This window comes from Lichenostomus cassidix, chromosome 1 (assembly GCF_008360975.1).
Source record: "Lichenostomus cassidix isolate B80296 chromosome 1, HeHo_3.0, whole genome shotgun sequence".
Classification (NCBI taxonomy): domain Eukaryota; kingdom Metazoa; phylum Chordata; class Aves; order Passeriformes; family Meliphagidae; genus Lichenostomus; species Lichenostomus cassidix.
In genome coordinates, this window is record NC_139479.1 from 62,308,083 (window position 1) to 62,330,426 (window position 22,344).

At 41.4% G+C, this 22,344-nt stretch overlaps 1 protein-coding gene and 1 long non-coding RNA gene across 18 annotated transcripts in view; one reads left to right on the forward strand and one right to left on the reverse strand.

Annotated features, from left to right (window-relative positions):
- LOC146444755 (uncharacterized) overlaps positions 1–22,344 on the reverse strand; it is a 75,069-nt gene that overhangs the window by 21,437 nt on the left and 31,288 nt on the right. For all 3 annotated transcript variants that reach the window (XR_014852236.1, XR_014852235.1, XR_014852237.1), the window contains exon 3: positions 4,304–6,133. This is a non-coding gene — a long non-coding RNA (uncharacterized LOC146444755). The remainder of the gene's footprint in view (positions 1–4,303; positions 6,134–22,344) is intronic.
- LOC146444756 (uncharacterized) overlaps positions 3,413–22,344 on the forward strand; it is a 58,799-nt gene continuing 39,867 nt past the window's right edge. For 4 of the 15 annotated variants that reach the window (XR_014852211.1, XR_014852213.1, XR_014852214.1 and 1 more), the window contains exons 1-6: positions 3,413–3,589; positions 4,914–5,034; positions 8,244–8,318; positions 10,881–10,951; positions 13,684–13,910; positions 14,025–14,111. The gene's annotated coding sequence lies outside the window, so the exon portion shown is untranslated. Of the gene's footprint in view, positions 3,590–4,913; positions 5,035–8,243; positions 8,319–10,880; positions 10,952–13,683; positions 13,911–14,024; positions 14,112–17,236; positions 22,306–22,344 lie in introns of those variants that run through there. The other 11 variants (XR_014852215.1, XR_014852217.1, XR_014852218.1 and 8 more) reach the window with 7 other exon arrangements.

Sequence of the window (22,344 nt, forward strand, 5' to 3'; positions counted from 1 at the left end):
GTACATCAAATATAAGAAAGGAAAACTTACTTAAAATACACTATATATTCATATTAGATTGCTTACTGCTTTCATTTTAGCCACACCCACCTTTATGTAATTGTAAAATATGAGAACAGTGCAGCTGAGAAATAAAGCTTAAAAGAACAGTTGTTTCATGTAGTCGAATATGTACTAAGCATAGATTTTAATTAAAATGAAAAATAGGTACAAATGTCATGCTATTTAACATGACTATCGAATAGTGGGGGAAAATGCACACGCACCTGTACAATACTAAATTATAGGGGGGTTTTGTAAATTAGCTAGGAGTCAGGACAGTTATTTCATTGAAAGTGAAAGTCAGTATTTGTGAGTGAACTTCCACAGCTGAGTAGTATAAATCTCTTCAAATCCTGATATTTCAAAGCATACACAGCTATAGTGAAACAGTTTTGTGCACATTCCCATAGTGACTGTTAAAAACGTTTCTGAAAACACTCTGAAAGTAATGATGCAAATCTAAAGAAACGAGTGCTAAATCTCAATAGGGTCTTACTGGTATCTCAATTTCACAGATTAAGCTGAATTTTCTGTAAGGGCACAAAAGTATGACTTGCAGAGGCAAACTAAGCAGCTATTCCCAGGAAAAAAATAACTGAAGAAGTGTAATTTATGTACTAGATTAAAAGAATCCAAGGAAACTAGGGATTCGAGACAGAAAAATCTCCTTGAACTGTTGGATTTCTGCATTACACAGAAAATACCTTGAATCACAATCCAGTTGCCATGCTGGAAACGCTAAGTTTTGCATTTCACTTTAAGACTACACGCTCTCAGCCATGTACACAGAAATCTTTTGTACAGCACTTCTGCACCCCAACTCTTCTCTAGGTCCCTCCTACGTCCCCGGGTTAACTCGTTGTTTTCGGTGGCCGGGGTGCTGAGCGCAAGGCGGCCGCTCCTGGCTTTGAACGCTTTTGGCGGAGGGATGCGCGGGGGGGCGGCGGGGGGACGGGGGGGGCAGCGTGTGGGGAGGAGGAAGAGGAGCGGGGAAAGGCTGTGACCCGGTCCAACCTCCCAGCCCCGCGTCCCCGCAGGCAGCCAGGGGGGGCAGCAGGCGGTCCAGCCTCCGCGGAACGGGCGCCTTAACGGGGGGCCCGATGCTGCATTCGCTGCGCATCCTGCGCGCCCGCCAGCTCGACGGCAGCCCCGGGCGCCCGCCGCTCACACGGCATCGGGGAAAATATCCATACGCCTTCCTGCCCCCGGAAAAAAAATTAAAAATAATAATGATAAAAAAAATAAAAGGTCGGGCGGCCGAAAGTGAAGAGGGAAGTAGGAAGAGGAATAAAAAGTAACGCTTAGAAATTGTGGCTGGGAAGGAGCCCGCTGGCCTGGCAGCGCCCGAGCTCCCTCCCTGCCCCGCCGCACGGTGCTGTCCCCGCCGGCGCTCCCGCCACAAAAAGATGCCTTGTGAGCCTGTGTGCGCAACTCCGAAACGCGAGCGCCCACGCTAAAGCCGGCCCCGAGGGGGTTAAACGGCGTCGTGGAGAAAAAGGCACCGTGTCACATATTATGTGTGTGTGTATGTGTGTGTGTGTGTGTGTGTGTGTGTGCGCGGCGGGGGAATCGCCCAGCGCTCGGGCTGCGAGAGAGATCTCGGCGCCTATCACAATAAGCACGATCGCGTTCATACAGCTACGAGAGACCGAGAGCTGCTGGCCACCGAGAAATGACATAGAAACAACCACCAAAAAATAGCTAAGCCAATGACAAATAGCGACCCGGGTGACAGAGACAGAGAATTTTGTAGGCGGAGAAGAGGAGGTGAATGGCCAGCTCTGATCACAGTATTAGGCTGGGCTATCTATGGGGAGGGTATTTACTCGGTTTTGGGGTGTGTGGGAGGAGAGGAAAAACACCTACAAATAGCTGGCACGATTCAAATGGTCTCGGATTATGTTTCCCCCCCTCGAGTCCAGGAAGGAAACTCGCGTTTTAACGCTACGAGGGGGGAAAAATAGCCCTGTGCAATAGGGGATGAAGAGCACTTTGTTAATACCCAAAGGGACAGAGATGATAAATGTGACAGCATGTGGCAGCACGACCGTCACCCGGGTTCCTGCAAAAGGCGGCTCCATATCGCGACACGGGAAATCAAGTGGGAGGTGGAGAAAGCGCTTAAACGGAGAAGTTAATCTGCTAACATGGAGAGGAAACAAACGGAGGAAAAAAACCCCGAAGGTTGCCCTCTATTTTTTTTGGGGGGGGTGGGGGGTGCGGGGGGAGAAGGGAAGGGGAAGAGAAAGAGCGAAGGGGCATTAATCCAGCTTACGAAAACACGGGGAGAGAGGAAGGAGGAGGCGGGGGGTGGGGGGGATTGGGGGCGGCGGGCGAGAAAGGGAGATGTGCATGTAAGTGGGGAAGTCATCCTGGCTGCTGCTGCTGCTGCTGCAGAGCCGGGAAGCAGGAGCCTCCGTGTCCCGGGCGCTGCCCCGAAATTTCCACGGCGGAGAGGCGGGGGAGAAGGCGGGAGGGAGGGATCCGCTGGCGGGGGGGTGGGTAGGGAGCGGAGGGGAGATGAGAGGAAGACCGTCCTGTCATGTCCCGGGAGCGCGGGGCACCGGGACCCTCTGCAGCTCCGGCTGTCCCGCGGCTCCCGCCCGCCCCCCGCCCGCCTCCGCGCTGCTCTCCCCGGGCCGGGTGCAAGCGGGGCTCCCGGGATCCCCGCCCGGGCGCGGTGCCGCCCTGGGGGAGCGAGCGGGGTTACCTGCCGGAGGAGACGGCCGCTCCCGCCCGCTGAGGCTCAGGGAAGCGAGTGACAGATGCGCCCAGGACCTGCCGCCGCCTCCCGGAGCCTCCCGCCCGCTGCCCGCTGGGCTCCCGAGGTGACTTTTCCCGGCGGCGGGGTGCAGGTTGCCCCCGTTTTCCGAAGACGCGCTTCCCCCGCCCGCCCGCCCGCCCAGCTCCCTCTGCCCCAGCCGCGCCCGCTCCCTCCGGCTCTTACCGCCTGTGCCGGCGGCGGCAGCGGCGGCACCCGCTCCGAAGCGCGGCGGCGAGGGTGGAAGCGGGGTAGCGGAGGGGAAGGGAGGTGAGTTTCGCGGGGCGGGAGGGCGGGCGGCCCCCGCGCCTCCCCCGCGGCGGCGGCAGCAGCGATGCGATCGGGCATCACTCGAAAATGGCGCCGAAAGAGCGGAGGGCTCTTCATTCAAATTCGTTAGCGCCAGCCCCGCCGCCCCGGGGCATGCCGGGAACGGGGGGGGGCGCGCGGGGGCTGAGGCGGCAGCGCCGCACGGACACGGCGCTCGCTGTCAATGCCGCCCCTCCCCCCCGCTCCCGCCGCCCGCGCGCGCGCTCCACGCCCTCCCCGCTCAGCGCGCGCTCCCGACCCAACCGCCGCTAATGGGGAAAGGGGGGGTGGGGGGGGGAGAGGGAAGCAGGGAGGGAGGGAGAGAGAGAGAGAGAGGGAGAGAGAGAAATGTCACCCGGAGCCCGGGCCCGCGGGGGAGAGGTGGCGCGTTAGAGATGTGTGTGGGAGAGAGGGAGCGAGAGAGAGAAGGGGGGGGGGGGGGAGCGAGACCTCCGCTGGCCCCGCGAACTTGTCAAGGTAAAGGCGCCGGTGGAAGGGAGGGGGGTGGATGGGGGGTACGACAGCGGATTTTGGGAAGGTGGGGAAAGGAAGCCCGGCTGGGGGAGGGGGATGTGCGCCAAGAGGACCTGAGGAAAATATGAACAGCGCCTCCCCCCCGCGCCCCCCCGCGCCTGCAAGGACCCCCGCGGCTCCCGCTGCGCTCAGGTTGCAGCCTGACCCCCCCTGTCCCCCCACAGCCGCGCACTTCGCCGCAGCCGGAGCAGGGCTCGGAGCGCTCGGCGCTTGCCCGCAGCGCGCGGGCCCGATCCTGATCCCGATCCCGCCTGGCAGCCGCCGCTCCCCATCCCCCTCCTGCCGCCGCACCGGCTCCGGGCGGCAGCGCCCCGGGGGCGGCCCCCCTGCCGCCCCCCGCCTGGGCTTGCGAACAGCCCCCGAACGGCGGAGCGGGACCGTGCGGGCTCAGCTCGGGGCACAGCGGGCCCGGAGTGCGCTACACTGGGCATTGGGGGAAAAAAAAAAAAAGCAAAACCACCAAACCAACAGAAAAAAAAAACCCACACCAAAAAGAAAAAAGGCAAAAAGCCCTCTCGGAGGGACTTGATGGAGCGAGGTTCGACTCGGGCAGCGCTCCCGCCTCGGCTGCGCGCAGAGCGCTCGGGGAGAACGCGAACTTTCATTTTCACGCCGCATCCTCCCCTCCGCCCCAAGCTGTGACTGATCGTAAGGTACCTGATGGCCGGGTTAGTGCACCCGCGTTTCAGGGATGGGGAAGCCGAGATGGAGGTTAGCGAGCTGCCGAAAGCCGCGGGGGGAAGGCAGGCTACAGTGCCGCCCGAACCGCTCGCTGCCTGCACTTGACTTGTGCCTGCTGAAGGGTCCTTGCCTGGGCGCTCCGCGGACCCTGCCTCGTCTGGGAGACCCAGCGCATCCCTGCCAGCCGCTCCTCGGGCTTTCTGCCTTCAGCGTTTTGGGGCTTTTTCCTACTCTGATGCGCTTTCTAGAAAGGGAAAGGAAAGCAGAGGCCTCAGACCTGCAAACTGTTGTTCCCATGACTTTGGGGAATATTTTTCAAAAGTACATAATGAGAGTCTGGGAGCTCTGTTCCCACTGACTTTCAAAATCTTCACGTCTGTGAGCAAGTCCTCTTGAACTCGATTGGACTGCTGGCAGACGAACGCTAGCAGGCTCAGGGCCTAATGCTTTTCATGATTCCACTGCTCCCTGCTAGAGCTGCACTGAGAAAATGTTAGCAGAACAAGTTTTGAAAAGGAGAGGTAATTTCTCTCGCGCTCTCTCTCCCTTTTTTTTTTTTTTTTTTTTTTTAAACCAACTGCCACAGTACAAAACACCAAGCTTTTGGGCTCAAAAAGCTTAGACCATCATGGCTACAAAAACTACTGCTGCTCAGAAAGTATGTAATTCTGGAGCTCCTTAAGGAAAAAAGTAGTGCAAGACAACATGTAAGTAATCAAATAGCTAATATTATGCATTTTTGTTATTATGTTTTCCTCGGATTTGAAGTTTGGTACTGCTAAAGAAACTGATTCCTAATTTTTTTAAACCAGTTTCTCAGTAAAATAAGCCAGATGACAAAACTTCAGATCATAAAGGCATTCTATTAAAAAGGAGGAAATATAAAGGATTTGCAGTATATTTACTTTTTTGCTCTGTTTTTATTAAAATTACCTTGAGCAAAATTTTCAAAAAGTGTGCCTTTCAACTGAAAAGAATGATAGTACATATTTTCTAATTTTTTTTTTCCTGAAGTTTGAGCCTTTGAAAAGAAAACTTTGCGGTACAAATAGCAGTGAAAACAGTAAAGAGAAATATAAAATTATATTGCTGATAAAATTATGTTGCTGATACCACTTCTCTGTACTTAGATTATGTATAGTGTTGCCCTAAAATAATTCTAGTTGTTATTTTTCACCCATTTTTCCAACCCTAACATAAAAATAAGATGTAAATGATAGTATGTCAATATTCTGTGATACACTGTTTCTATGATACGTGGTGTTCTCTAGTATGAATAGGGCACTATTGTCCTTTCAGATGTAATTCCTATGATTTCATTACGATTTTTAATGAAAGTGAAATTTTTACATCCCCTAAAATCTGGTACTTGCTCTTAGGTTCCATTCCTAATGCCCATAGGCCCCAGTTTTGCACAGACTGAAATGTATATTATTATGTGTAAGTGCACTTAGTAGTTCTCTTCCTTATTATGCTTTTGTATTTCAGACTTAAGACGCTGATAGTGATATTACACAATCATTGTCAGACTGACTTAGGACTGCACAAAGCTTAAACCTAATGTAGTAGTCTTAGTTTACACCTTCTATGCATATCTGTTAAATAATGCACAATTATAATAATTTGAGGATCAGAATGGGTAAATATTTAACTGTGAATCAGAACAAGTGAGAAAGGCAATTGCTGTAGTGTAAAAATCCATGTAAGACGAGGTGGCTATTGCATTCTTTGGCTGTAGCATCTGGGAGATCATCAGCTTGTTTCCTCAGTGACTAGGGAAGCCAAAAAGTTACAGCAGGAACACAGCTGAGGACAGAAGGAAAAGAAAGGGATTTTTAGCCTCACCAAAGGTGATGTCAATTCTTTAGATCAAATTTCCACTCCAAACAACTTGGACTCATCAGAGTGGTGGACGTCTTATCTGCTTACCCGTGGTAGCAGATATGAGGTTAAGCTGCAGTTTCTATAATGGACTCCTTTCCTCATGCAGTTCTCTTTACAACACTATCTGAACACCTCCTCGTAGTGCCTGTCCTGCATTACAGGTTCTTCTCCTCAGAGAGTGCCATTAAATTGTCAGAGAATCTCCTCATACCGTAATAAGTGACACGACCAGCATTTGTCATATTATCTGTTCTCTTGTTGCCAAGGGAAGGAGCATGTGCAATTGAGTGTTTTCAGTTTATTGTATCTGTCTTTTCTTCCATACACATGATGTCTTTATGTTAGTGAGGTAAGGCTGAAGTAATGTGTTTTGTTCTTCAAGCAAGGTGCAGTTAGGTTTCTGATGGCCTTTAGCTCTTAGGCAATCTCATTTCTTAGACTTTCACCAGCCCTGAAAAATTTCTGTCTCTAGAAATTACAACTTTTTCTCCCACTTCTTGATAGGTGCATTTAAGTCAGACAAGGGAAACTGTTGACAACTAGCCTAGAAGGCACTTCTTTAGGAATCCTGGATTTATGCCCTGGAGGATCTTGAGACCCTGAATTTGTAAATTAAAAGTCTAGAGAAAATGAGTTTAAAGAGGGGCTTATAACAACCCACATTGCTGAGATGACATGCCCCCAGCTTCCTGTACTTGGAGTTTCCTATATGCAGCAGACTTCATGCTTGGACATACGGGATTGCTTACATCCAGTTGAGAGTTAGAAAAACCAAAGCGAGGTACTTGTCTGCTGAAATGACACAGAAGCCCATAGCTAAGGATGCTTAGAAAGCTGGAGGCTGTCTTCTGGCTCAGGCATGCATTACTTTACAAATTACCTTGCTATGTCTTTTAAAGATTTATTTTACAACTATGAGGATTAGAGGAATTTGTTGTAATGAAAACTGGCATTGTGTCATTACTGTGTAACTTTTTAGTTAGATTCTTTGGCTTGCCTGCGTTCTTGCATACTATTCTATTTCATCTGGATCAGTTCCTGGGTAAGTTAGACCAATTGGGGGGCACTAAGGTATACCCACATAATTGTAATAAATGCACACCTATGTATTGTTTTGGTATTCAGTGTTTGTATTTTATATGGACGTACAGCCAGTAGGAATTTGAATTTTTTTTCTACTTATTTTTCTAATTTGAGCCCTGCCTTGCCCCTGATGCTCATCCGGCCTTCTAGATCCCTGTTACAGGTTAATCTAAGCCTCCCTTCAGGCCTCCGCTGTAAATTTCATATCACTTGAAGTTTAAAGTTTTAGTTTAATAACCTAGTAATTGTAGTTGGACATCCTCCTTCATGTGTATTTTACTTTCTGCTGTAGCCATTCAGTCTCTAATTTACCCTGTCAAATACAGGATTTGGAATTCATTGCTTCTGCAATTTTAGTCCGCTAGCAATGATAGAGGTCATAATCTAGGAAGGACTAAAGTGGACAGCATTTACTATTGTACAATGAAAAGAGAGTTTTGAATATGCCAGAATAAACCTGATCTAGGGGTGCTTCTATAGACTGTAAGGACAGCAAGAAGTGTGTGCTGTCTTAGGACATGTATATACTTTTTTAGATTTCCTATGAACTTCCACATGAAAAATAAAATTAGCTTTTTTTTTTCTTTTACCTCCTGATTTTTCAATAGCAAACCTTCAATTTAGATTTGTTTTTGTGCCACTAAAATGCTCAGTGTAGTATAAAGACTCGTGGTGTAGCCATCAAAAGGTTGGATTTTTATATTTTGTTAACATCTCATAGTATTGACTCCAACATATCTATAGGCCTCACTCAAAATAATGAATATATCCCTGAGGATTTAAGAAAGGATTTGGTATTAAACTTAGGTTTTGTGGTAAAGTTTTGCTTAAATGGTCTAACTGCAACTTCTAAATATTTTAGTATTTTTTTGGATTTATGGTTGTGAAAAGTTCTGGCTTGGTGTCTGTGAAAACTGAAGCCCGTTCTTTATTCATTCATTGATTACAGCAGAACAGTTGCCAAGTGATCTTCTCCACAGCACCCATGAACTTCAACCTTGAGCTGAAGAAGACTTATCAAATGGTGAGAAAAAAGTGTGGTTATCATGACTATTAAGTTAGGGATGCTCTATTATTTTTCCCTGCCTAGCACCGATTCTGTTATTTTATGGGTATTGAAGTTAGATTTTTGTAGGGTAATTTCTGGGACCGTAACCTAGTTTCTCCTCCACACACCATATTTCAGCTATTAATGTTTCAAGCTTTGCTTTCTTCCTCACTATCCTCAACTTCAAAAACAATTGTTAGTGATACACTGAATTCATTGGCTAATTTCTTTGTTACACTCTTTAACCTTAGTCCTGTGTATGTGCTTAACTCTGTTCACATGAATAGTTTTATCAGTAGCACTAAGAAGAGTGAAGTTCAGGATATGTGAAACTGTTTGAAATACTGAAGCTTAAATTTTGAAGATATGTATGCCTGCAACTAATGAAATGCTACTGGAATGAATGCAGAAGTGGAGGATCTGGAAGTGTTTTTAGCTAGTATCAGTTTGTTTGCTCTTTTGCTGTACAATTTGTTTCTTTTAAGACTGATGCAAGTTGTTAATTTGCTTCTCTAGTTTCCCAGTTTCTGGGAAATTTTGAACTCTGAGCTTCACAACATTTATAAAATTTTAGTAGTGCTCATAATTCTCCTGAGAAGAACAAAATGTTATTTTGTTTAGCCATTTTGTGAAAAGGTGACTGAATATACAAAAAACTAATTCTCTCTTTAACTCACTGCCTTAACCAGGTCTTTAATCATACTAATAAGAATCATTAGGTAACGATTTTTATATGTATGGATTTATTAAGCATAAATCTTAAAAACAAGGAATTTCCTTTCTTTTACAGCTCTAAATAAAAGATGGAATATTAGTAGCAGGGGCTTGCATGTGTAAGAATATAGTTGTTAAGTGTTGATGTTGGCTTCCTGGTAATTTAGATAGGTGGCAGTTTAAAATATTGGTGCACAGAATGATCCATAGCTCAGGAGACGGATCACAGTGACCAGAAGTTCAGAGAATTCTGAGAGATGCCCCAGACTTTTTTTAGTATTTCAACAAATGACTCAGTTTCTGTTTTCCTTTAGTAACTGTATTGTGGACTAAGGAGTAAAAGGGACACAACCCTATTAGTGGCTTATGATTTTCACAGTTTATCCTCTTGGAATACGGGATATTAACCCTGTCCCAGCTGTTTACCAAACTGGGTTTGGAAGCACAAATGTGTTTTAAAGAGCCAAGAGAGATGCTGAGCCCTTTATGCCAATATCTGAACTATGCTGTGTGTTAAGAATTACTTTAGTACTGTTATCAACCAGGAAACTTATTTAACCTTTGCCAGGGTTCTTTACCATTTCATTTTTTAAAAACCGGGTTTAATACTGAAACCAGAAAGAAGCAGCAGTTTTCAGGCAGTGTGCATTGAGCTGTAGCCCAGAGGTCATTTATTTTTAATACGGATTCAACAATCTGTTTCTTTGTTCTTTCTCAGCCATTTTTTCTTTAGTGTTCTTTTACAGAGCTGATTCTTGAATTAACTTTGAGCACCTAACTATTTGCATTCTCTTTGTCAAAGAATTGATCTTGCACTTAAGTAAAAGTACTAGTGTGAGTATGGCTCTTGAGAGTAGAGTCTGAATCCACGTTAGTCCCCTGCATCTTGTATTTGACTTTGCCTATCTGGTAACCAAAGGGCTGAATCCCGACTAGCACCAAAGTATGAGTCTGAGTGTTATTAGGGTAAGGAGCTGGGGCTCAGTTTTGGATGAGTTTTTGATACTACAGACCTAGAGAAAGATAACAATAGGATGTAAATTGATTTTCAAATTTAGGCGCTTCTTTAGTTGTTTAGCTGAGCAGAGTTTAGATACTCCAAATGCTTAAAGTTAAATGGTTTTTAGGTTTTGTAAGCCATTTTTTGAATTGATGTAATTCTTTTACTTCAACAGAAGAAGAGATAGGTCAACGCCAAACAGTTTTGAAAAGCTTGTTTTCATTGCCCTGCTCAGAATGTAACTTCGTTTCTTTTGTTCCATCCCCTTTCGGTTGCATCACTTTCACTTCCCTGACTCTTCTTATACCAGTCCTGTCCTGCTAACATTCCCTCCAATGTCCAGTTTTCTATTAACTTTTCCACACTGATTATTCTTTGTCTCTCTTCCTTTTTATTGGAATTTTAGAGAGGTCATTATACTTTTTCAATTTCTTTCCTTCTTTCATCTGTTTCCAGAATCGAGCAGCAAAGAAAACCCTCTGATTTCAAGTATGTCTTTTTAGTGAGAAATACACAAGTTAAAAATTTAGTGATATATCAATAGAAATGGTAAACAGAGCATTGTGGATGCTATTTATAGAAAAGGAACTGGGTTTTACATATCATTAAAAACTATTCCCTAATTTAGGATATTGGGGTCAGCATCCAGGCAGTAAGATCAGGCTTTTAAAGTGATGGTTTAAAAATCGCTATGCTTTTAAAAAAAAATAAACCAAAAAAACAATGCAACTTAGAAATCCAAAAAAGTCCAGGTATACTGAATAGACTGATTAGACTTGATGCTGCTGTTTTATTAAATTGTGTATCACTGAACTTTTCTTAAGCCTTAGGAAAGACAGCATGGAGTTGGAAGAGAAGCAGGGGTCTCCGTGAAGGGCAGTCTATTATAGTCATGGTAAGTTTTAAAAAAAAAGTAATATTGTACTTCTGTTAATTTTTCACCTGTATGAAGTGACCTGTATTGAGAGCCCTGTTCACCCTGGCAAAATTAAGCCAGTTTTATTAAAACAGTCTCTACATTTTCTGGATTTGTTTATGCTATCACCACAGAACAATTGTGTTCTGCTGTATCTGACTTTGTGGTGTAACTCCTAAATGAAAACAATGAGTGACATAAAAATCATTATTTTTCACAGTGATTATGCTGCAGTGCTTTCATGCCTACTTTCTGGGCAAAACAAGATATATAGGACTGTGTTTATCTCCTAATAACTTTCAAATCTACTGCTTAATTTCAGCTGCATTTGATATAGAGGTAGAGGTCACAAAGTCAAGTTTCTGCAATTTGAATGAAATTTAGCAGCTGTTAGTAGAGAAGGGACTCAAATTAGTGCCCCCGGGGTAAAAAAAGCTGCAGCACAGACTCAGAAATTTTCTGTTCTCTTCAACCTGTTGCCTTGCAGGTCAGCATGCTCGGTTGGTCTGCCAGTCAACACGTGTAGCTCAGACCTAGCCACAATGTGAGCTGCTTCTTCTTCTCCTAAACATCAGAAGCTGGAACTTAACAGAGAAATCTGTTTAGAAGAGAATGGGAAAACAGCCAGGCTAGCTTTGGCACAAGTGTGTCAGTGGCACCTATAAGCATGCTGATAGGTAGCTAGACTTTATTACTTCTGCTAGTCATGAAAAAAACTTAATTTTGCCAGAGCCTTCTAGTCTCCCAAACCACTTGTGAATCATTCCATGTTATGGTATTTTCTATACCTGGATTAGAAACATGTTTTTCCTGTCCATGTCAGAGAAGGGAACTGTTGAGACAGCTTCAGTATTTAATTTCTTTGGTTGTTTGGATGTTAGCTCTGAGCTATTCCTTAGGCTGTCAAAACCATAAAACTGTGTTTTCAGCTCTCTCCAGAAACTGACTGTAATTTAGACTGCAGCTATGTGTCCCTGACCCATCCTACAACCTACACTCTTGGAACAGTGCAGAAAATATGCATTGTATTCCAATTAACATCCTTTGTGAACAAAGATGTGGAGCTAGATACAGGGACAGAAAACAATATTAGGATCAGGCTGCGTCAAGTTACAGGATCACACTGCATTACAACTTGGGAAATGCTAAATCTGTAGCTGCATGATTTTGTCACCAAAATTGTACTGAAGGGTCTTGTCTGTCCATTCATCTCAGTCAGTGAGAAATGGGCAGATTACACTTGCCAGAAGTGCTGTGTCACTCACTGTAACGGCTCAGGTAGTACAGGCACTAACTTGGTGTATGTCTGATATTTTTAAATTTTCTGTGTAATGTTAGACAGGGATCAAGACACAACACTCTTTAAACAGAATTTAGTGCTGTAACATGTTCTTTAGAAAAAGTTGAATTGCTCAGAATAGCAGATGCCTAAGAGTCATGCATATGAAATGTAAGATTTGAAAGAAGTAACATGAGAAGAAACACTTCCAGTTTAGTGTCATAAGGTAACTGTCTTGAAACGTCAACTTTTTTGTTTGTCCTCCTGCCCAGTTGAAAACCATCAACCTGGCAGCAAGGAACAAAAACCTGTGATACTCCTTTCCATTTTCTGCTAATTTTCATGGGGTTTTTTTTTCATAAAAACAAAGCCAAGAGAACAATTAGTCATTGCCAAAAAACCCCCAGATAAACTACATTCCATTTTATGAAACTTTTGGTTTGTCTGTTAGATTCTCAAATCCTTTCATTTGGTCCCAGCTATTTTGTTTATTTGTTTTTAAATATTGTTATTTCTGCAGTGCTATCTGTACTAAAGGAATGAAGAAATGTGTTTTTTTTAATGTTTCTAGGATCTATTTGTTCTTAAAACCTTTATCACCAGTAGTATTCTTAAAACCTTTATCACCAGTAGTATGGCCTAGTGTCACCAGTAAAATATTACTTAATGGAACCTATGGCCAACCTGCTTTTAAATGGTTATAATATGTTAAAATATTGTAATTTATAACATTTTCCTTTTAAAAATCAACATGTATGTGTTTCTAATAAGAAGAGTAAGGTCAAATAATGAATGCTAAGTTTTGTGTGAACAGCAAAGTGGTGGTGTATTCTTGTTTTACGCTGTGTTGTGTGCTTCCTTTGTTTTAAATGGTGTTCACAAAGTCCTTAAACTTAGCAAGGAATTCTCATAAGGATTTTTTGTTTTAAAAAGCTGCCACTTTTTAGTCTAAAAATGACTAATTCTAAACTGCTTTTTATTATGTATTTTTGAAGACCATGGTCTTGGATAGTACTATATATGGTCAGATACTTTCACAGTCATGAAGACCTCAATAAACTCACAGGCCTATGCTGTGTCCCTAAAATGGGTGTTGTGGGACACATTTTAACAAGGTTGAAGCACTAAAAAGTTACTTGCACAACAGACCAAAGAAACTAGGATAACTAATTTTTAGAAAATTATGATTAAAAAATTTTATTTCAAGTAATATCTGTAAAAGCTTCCATAATGTGCAGTCACTATATGTAAAATTCATAAGCAATTTTAAGCCAACATTCTTTAAAGTAGGAGCTAAAAATTCCTATAAATAGTATGCAACTGAAAGATGTATGGAACTCCTTTATTATGTGCTAAATGCTGTAATAAAACAGGCTATCAGTAGGTTTTGCTGCATGTTACTAATTTTTTTTTTATCTTGGTATTTTTGCAGGTGTGTGGAGGAACAGGTCCTGTTCTCACTGTTGTTACTCCCACATAGGCAGACTCTGTAATTGATTATGTGTGGGTAGGGCCCTATTGAAATTCAGGAGATTCTGCAGTAGTGTGGGGTTCTTTTTGTGAAAGTTCAGTTGCAAGATCAGGACCCTACTGTGACTCCTTACTGTGAATTCTGTCACTGTCTCATTGATTGTGCTGGAACCTGCCTATTGGGATAATGTAAGTCCTGCTTTTCCCCCACATGTGCTTTAGATGTGAACCAATCATAAAGCATTTCTAATTAGAAAATTAGTATAATTTACATGCATTCTTTTAATTATGTTTTTTTGGCAGTACCAAACACTATATTCCTCAAAACTTCTTAATGGCACTGAGGCTTTGTGGATAGTTGGTCACATGAGAAAATGAGAAAATTCAGCTGTAAGTACATCAAAATGATTGACTTTTTCAATAGTTAGTCTTTACTGATGTTGACAAAGCAATAGTGATAAAAATGTGAATCAAGAGGTTTGACTTATGTAAAATTACTTCAGTTCTTTTTAAAAAACATATGCAGTACACCCATCAAGGATTTTATTATTCTTAGGTAATTCACCATGAGACCCTGAAGTTCTTCCCTACTGCAGTTAGGTGGGGCATTCTAGGTTGTTCATTTTCTTTATTTTCAGAATAGTGTGTCTCTGACTTGCTCTGTGTTTTGACCAAAGAACTTTTTGAAATCTATGGAAAAACTGTTTATACCTCTAATACTTGTGTAGATGTTGCAAACTGATTTACTAACATAATTGTCTTGTTGGGCTGAACGTTGAAATGTTAATAAATATACTCTTATCCTTGTATCAGTGTAACTTGGTTAAATTAAACTGAGCTGGCATTAGGAGTGAATTTGATCATACATGCTGATTAGCTACAGTCTTAGGCAGGAACTACATATTACCTATATCATATGTCAGTGGATCCACCCAAAAATGACAATAAATATCTATGCTTGGGTTAAGGAGGAAGTTCTTTTCCTGTAACTATGGGTACAGCCATTGCTTTGACTCCTATTTTTATATACAAATGAGCAAAAACTACATGTAGGTGTTTTCCCTGTATAACAAAAGGGGTATTGTAAACTCTGTGCCCTTTTTTATGATGTTGTATTTCCTTTCTGGTATTTAAATTCAAGGATATTTTCAACTGTGTCTTAGTATCAAAAAAAAAATGGAAGAACTGGAAATGTTACTGAACTTGTGGATAATTATCAAGGGGCTGTAAAGATCTAGAGGAATTGTGTGTAAGGACAATCAGAGATTCTTTCTCATGAAGCAAGGACACAGATAATAATTGATGAGTAAAGGTTAAGGAGCACAGGATTATTTTTATTGCTTGGCAAAAGAGCAACATGAAATGAAAGTAATTTGAAGAAAGAGCAGGGCCAAAAAAGAAATCAGACTCAGATCAGAAGTAGACTAGAGAGTCCAGTTCAAAAAAACAAACAAAACCCTTCAAAACAAAACCAAAACTCATAATATGTGTTGGAAAAATATACCTGAAAGGAGAACTAAATGGATAGCTGCTGGTATTTTTCATTGCACTGAATAGATGATAGATTTAAGTTTAAAACTTTCAGTAAGTGCTTTTCTCCAAGTTTTTGGTTTTCTTCTGTTGGAGAGGAGCATAAGAACATTGAAGCATTGAAGAAGACTCAGTGACTACTTGTGAATTAATGTATGAATTGGGTATTCAAGATGACAGTTACAATTAAAAACAGAGGACAATGGGTTGCTAAATAAAATTAGTGCTAAGCAGAATTTCTTGTTCAAACACAAAACTTAATGATTTTGAAATGCATCACCTTTAACAGCACTCAAACTACAATTTTATTATATTCATTATGGGATGGGTATTTTCAGAGTTCTAGTTTAAAAACCTGAACAGTGGTTCTTCTGAGATTTTGCAATATAAAATGAAATTGAGATTTTTCAATATGAAATGAAACCATGATTTGAGAATATTGAATGTTTCATTTTGCATACAAAAGTCTCCACCAGTGTATTTTCTTTTTAAAATGTTTAGACCTATAGGTTTGTTGTTTTCACCTTTTAATCCTATTTGCCATATATATTTTTACTTGCAGTAAATTGGGTAAAAGAAAGAAAAGCAGAGGGAGATTAGGTGAGTGCAAAAGTAAAACAAAAACAAACCCTAAACACAGCCTTCTAGCTGTGCCTCTAGATCAGAAGTGCCTCAGAATAGATCTAGTTTCAGAGGAGAAAAGGAAGGAAAGTGACATGCCAGTGAGAGGGGTATGAGGAATCCTTTGCATGTTTCATCTGTATCTGATTTTTTCTCTCATCACCATTGAGAGGCAGATCACCTGGGTGTGACTGTTTCCCCTTCCCGTGATGGCAGCTTCCCAGTACTTTGAGGGAGAAAATGGTGGGGCATATCTCTGTTCTGCCTGCTGCAGTGCTGCTACAAATACTTGGAAGAGAAGGAACTCTGAATTGTCTCCTGCTGTAACCAGCTCTCCCAGTACTCACTGCTGCTTACCCCTGTTGTTGAGAACCTGATCTGATTGTGTCTTTGGTTTAACTCCTGCTGTGATGCTATAAATGACTGAAACGAGGACAAAAGCAAGAAAACAGATATCAAGAGAAGGAGATGATGTTTTGGAATGTAGGGAGCGGGCATTTGCTGCACAGCTACACATTGGGCTCGAGAATACCTCGAGAACTAAAATGCCAAACTACAGCAACAGAATGAGTTTCCTTCTGTGCATTGAGAAGGAAGAACCAAGGAATGTGCCAGGACACTCAGCATGTTAGTTGTTGTCTCTGAGATCTTTTCCTCTACTGCTGTTTGCACTCTGCTTGTATTGTGACTGCCCCGAATGTAGCATGTCCTTGTTTGTGTCGAATGTGGCACTCCTCACATTGGAGCATCACAAACATTGTTTTTCTTCAACCCTTGAAAGTCAAAACATGGTAGCATAGGCTGTAACAAGTTAGTTATAAATATGACACAAAAGAATTTTCTCATTTCACAGTATTTGTAGGAAAAACAATGTTTTATGCATTTCATATACCTTTTCTTTTCCAATCCTAAGCAGATTTAATGCATGAAAATTTTCTTCAGCAGTGCCCCCAGTTCTTTATTTCTAGTTACAACTATTGCTCGTTTGTTAGTAGGTTTTGTTGTATTTATGTTGATGCCCTCACAAAACCTCTCTGGATCCTTTATGAATGATACCATCATGCTGTTATTTGTTTTGCCATCAAATCTAGGGTAAACCTGCATTTTGGGAATCTTTTTCTAACCCTTAAAGGATGATCATTCTCTGTCAGATGATTATGTCTTTTCATCCAGGTTTTTCATGGATCAAGTCTTTATTAGAAAATCTTTTACTTTGCCTTCACAAAAGTAAAGTAAAGCACTTTGCTCATTAGCTAGTCAAAGTGCTGCTCTTCTGTAAATACCACTTTCCAAACCTACTCCTTTGGTATTTTCAATTTTCCGCTTCATTTTAAATCAATAAAGTATCTGTCTTTATTTTCAAGGCCCATCAAGACTACTTCTACCTGATACCTCTCCTTCAGTTTGAAGAGGTTGACTCTGGTTTTGATCAACATATGATGCCAACTTCCATCATTTGGTCATTAAATTTTCAGACCACACTGGATATTTTCTTCTCAGCTGCCTCTCACGTATTTGTTGACTTCTTCATAAATTGAAGTGTTCACTATCTTCCCTTCAATTTTTTCTTAAAAGTTTTATGTACTTTGAAGCTTTAAACAATCCAACTAGACAGCAGTTATATTGCAGGTATATTAATGCCAACACCTATCTTAGTAGTACTGTGTAATTTCATTTGGACTCTGCCATAATCCCTCTGTTGTCTCTCTATGTAGAATTTTAGCATATATAATTTTTTTTGCGTGTTTATTCATGGCCCAGCATACTGCAAAGTGGTTCAGAGTCAGGCCTTTCAAGATCTGTGGTAGTACAGATAAATAATAATGAATACACACTGGATGCTGCAGTGTAGCTGTTGGATTCTGTTGTGCCTGGTGCCACGTCATATTTAACACAGAAAGAAGGTGCTCCAACCAGAGGCCTCAGAAAAGGGAAAGAAGTGAGTTGCAGCCAACAGGAAAAATGCTAGCCCCAGAGGCCTTCTCAGCTGTCAAACTCAAGTCTGTAGCTACTAGCATTGTGTCCTAAAAGCATCCCTCTCTTCTCCACAGCAGTAAGAACAGATTCTTCCTTCTCATATAAGGCAGTAAATGCAAATATCATGAAGTTCTGCAGTGTATGCAGAAGAACTTTTTATACTTCCATAGCATCCTTCATATGTTCCCTTCCTGACACAGCATCTCCTGGTACAGAAATCTTGAATAACCACAACTGTGGCATTCATCAGTCCTTTCTTCAAATGCCATTTGATCTCTCTTGGGAAGGAACCTACACTAGCTTTTTATTTGGTAACTTGGCACATTGCTGTCTCGTAGTGCTCTGTTTCCATTGTGCCTTGAGAGTAAGGAGTCTTCAGAAAAGTGGTGAGGATTAGTTCAATTCATACCTGGAATTCCCCAGGTATGACACCCTCATTCTGTAAGTGGGTCTGCGTGTAACTATTTCCTTTCTTTCACAGGGACGCTGAAATGTCAGTGTGTAGATCATACAGAGATGATGGAATGTTGAGTGCTTGGCTGATTACAGAGATGGTAGCTTGGACTATGTAGATGAATGACGCAGTATGTACCAAAGAAAATATAGTCCAATAGTTTGATTTTATCAGAATAAATTACAAAATATAGTTCTATATGGTTCTATAGTTGAATAGGAGAATTTTAGTAAGAGCTCTGGGCTAGTTGATGGGATGGAGGCAGTTGCTGTGAAATACTGTGGGAGACTGGGGAGGCTGTACAGCACAAAAACTTGATCATAGCAACAGTTCTTGGTCATCCATGTATAGACTGGATAAACTTAATGGTAGGCCTAATTAGGCCATCATGAACAGGCTGTGTATTTAGATATCATTGAGCACTGAATTTTGAGCAAACAAGCTAGAGAATCCAGAAGGGGAGAGACAGTCCTTGATTTGGTCTAGATCAGCACACAACAAATTACTATGGAAGAACCATTCAGCAGTGAGATACCATACTCAAGTTTGTCAAACTTGTATGAGAGAAAAAGATTAAAGTAAATTTTTTAAAAGGCCAGTCTTGTTTAAAAGAAGAATTGCATGCTAATGAAGATAGAGTTTAAATAAATATTAAAAAATACATGGGGTCTTTGTTTTCTGATTCTATCCCAATTAAATAAGAATTATCCAACACAATTCAAAAGAAGCTGCTAGAAACAGATAGAGGTTTTTAAAAAGTAAAATCCAAGCAAGCAAAGCAGCAAAGAGCACAGTTCTGGCAAGTGTAGACCTAATGTGAGGCAGAACAACGAGATTTTGAAATACAATGGGCTAAAATTCTAAAAGCCAAATCCCATTTTTTTCAAGTGTGAATTTTACTAGTAAGGAGGTGAGTTGAATAGATAATTGTAGTTAAGGAGAAAGACAAAGCCATTACAGAAAGAAATAATTGAACTCATTGCATTGTCAAGGACTATGACAGGAAGACTGGGGATATCCCCAAATAGGAGGTTTTTTTAATCTGAAATAATTCAGATTTGATATATCAATAAAAAGTTTTTTAACTAATTGATTGAATAAACATTAATAAATTGTCCAATAGCATGCTGATCATTCAGTAGTCCTAGAAAAATTCAGAAATTAAATTGGTGAACAAACCATGAATTATGTTGCGTAATCTGGTACTTAAATTAGCCTTGGTAACAGAGGAACAGAAAGTAACAAATGTGACCATAATTTTAAAAAGGGTTTTAGATATGGTCATGGATTAATGGTTTAAAAAGTCAGGCTACCATGACAGACAAAATGCCAGTGATTGTGACAAAGCACACAATTAATAGAAACATGGGTAGGTATAATAGCAACTATTGTGGGTTTTGTACAAGTAGTTTTGTCTTAGAGCTTTTCTAGTTATTTGAAGGAGTAATTTCCAGACCCACAGGAAAAAGTGACCCAAAGTTTTTTAAAAATCTGGTAACTAAAGACTGTTAACGTAATGAAGTATGGAGTTACTTAAAATTCTTTGTGGATTAGTAAAGAGTTAGCAGATAAGGAACAATATAGTGACTAATGGGCAGTTTTAACACTGCCCCCTCACAGAGTTTTGTACTGGCACCTTTGCTGGTCCACCTGTTCCTAAACAGTCTGAACAAAAGTGCCGTTGTAAAGATTGCAGATGATAAAAGGAAAATATTCACGGTTGGGAGTCAGACCTAATGTTGACCCTGAGGAGCTGCAGAAGGATCTCACAGCAGGACCTGTGGTGATCCAGGAGCCATGGCTGTCACAGTGGCCAGATATCGCTGACCCCACTGTTCAGCCGTATCCATCATCAGAGAGAGACAGTGCCTTTTGGATTACAGCTGCCATCAGCCCGTAAACTGTGAGCTCAGCAGGCTGTGACCAGTCCTGCCACTCAGGAAGGCAGGGACTTGTAGCTGTTCTTTTTAACAGCGGGCGCTGCAAAATGAAGAGAAGATTCTCTTTCTCCCTGTTTCTCAGAATTTCATAACCCCAATGAGCTTAAAGTACATGTTTCGAACTTGGAGTTCCTGCCTGCTACAGGCAGGGTTGGAATATCACTGTTCAAGTGATAGGTAATGTCTTACTTCTGTGAGAAGCCAGGGCTCTCAAGCCACCTTTCTCGTGTTTGCATGGATTTTTAGCAGCTTCTGTTAATTTCTTAAAATCATTCTGAATCTGTAAATAAGGGTTTGTAGTCCTCATTGATTGACGATAAATTTTTAAACTAATCAAGTGTATAAGGCTCCAATTTTCTTAAATCTGCAGGGGTTTTTTTATTGTTCCTTTTTCTGATAGTAGCAATATTACAAATGGGCTTTTTTTCAATTTTACTTCTATTGTTCACAAACCTGTGGGCAATGGAAAATGCCAGTTTTCTGCTATTTCAAAAGCTAAAAACAGTAGGAGCCTCTAAAATTCATCTGGGGGGAAATCAGATAAAGAAACAGAAAGGTTTCACACTGCAACTGGAAGGTCTGGAGGGAGGGATGGAGTAGGAAATATCATTGTATCTCTGAAAGAGCTGGAATGGTTTCCAAACTGTTGTCTGCAAACCCATAGTGGACTCCAAGGCTGTGGTGAATTGAACACCTGTTTGGCTAAACCATAACAGTGCTTTAAGCAGTGCTTCCAATTAAAAGTTTGATCAGATGGGTGTGTGGTGGCTTTTGAAAATTGCTGAGGGCTGATAATGATCTGTTGCTCCAAAGAGAGTGGGAACTGATGTTCTGGAGTGTATGAAAAAGTAGAGAGCACTCCCTGTCTTGTCAGTTTTAGGTAAGTTGCATGCCTCTCCACAAGAAGGAACAGCAAGAAGTGCCCAGAAAGGAGCCAGGAAGAGCAGTCTGGCAGCATTAATCCTTCTGTCCCCATCACGCCTTCCCCAGTAACAGAAACATGAGGTTCTTATCGTTGTACTGTCCTTGAGATTCCCTAAAATTCTTCACTAGTCCTACTTTTCATATATATGCCTGAGTAGTAGATTTAATTATCTGAGAGGTATAATTTTTCAAGTCTTGTTTTCTCATCTGACAAAGATTAAACTTGTCAACTCCCCTAGATTATTATATATATCCTTCTTTGAATTAAAGCCTGATTTCTCATTGCCAGAAAGACAGATTTTAAAATTTTCCATTCTGTCATTATTAACGGGCATAAACTTTCCTTACAATTATTAACATGTCTTATTACCTGTTTATTACTTTTTAAAAAATTCCAGTTGTGTTTGACCAACTTCTTTTAATTTATTTCCCTGGATGGTAATTATGCATTGTAAAAAGCTTCTTTGTCCTCATATCATGTCTCTTATTACTTTTTTTTTATTATTGAAAATTTTCCAGCATCAGGAAATATTTATATTATCAGTGTTTTTAGTTGCCCTTCACATAGTTTACTTCCCACTGTCCTGAGTACCATACAAGCACATCCATAAGTAATTTGTAGACATGTTAGCTTTTCCAACTTTCTGTGCATATTTGTGTTAGGAATTGCAGTGGCGTCAAATTTGAGGTACGCTAAATTATAAGCCATATTGAAGTGGTATAAATATGTTTATCTTAAAGAAATATTTTTAAGAAATAACTCATCTGATCTAAAATCACTATAGTGTATTTTATGAAATTTAAGCAAAATACTGGAAACAAATACTGACAATAGTTTTTTTAAAGGATAAAGCAAGTTGGCAGGTGCCCTAATTAACCTTTTGGTGTTCCATTTTTCTTACCCATGTCTTTTGATACATGTGTGGAAAATGAGGGGGGTTGTGCTTGCTTTTGAATTATCTTGCTAAGTACCTGTTGCTAGCTTACATGATTCTGATGTTGTCTTTGCTCAGGCTTGAGCTACAGGCTGAATATGAGATTGAGGGGAATCTTTGCCTTGTATCAGAAAGCAACTTGTAAGGAAGGAGAGAGTGACTTCTGCTATAGTGTGGAAAAAGGTGATTTCCTGGCTTTACCTGTGAGTGACAGGAGAGAGGGATTTATGAGTGTAGGGCAT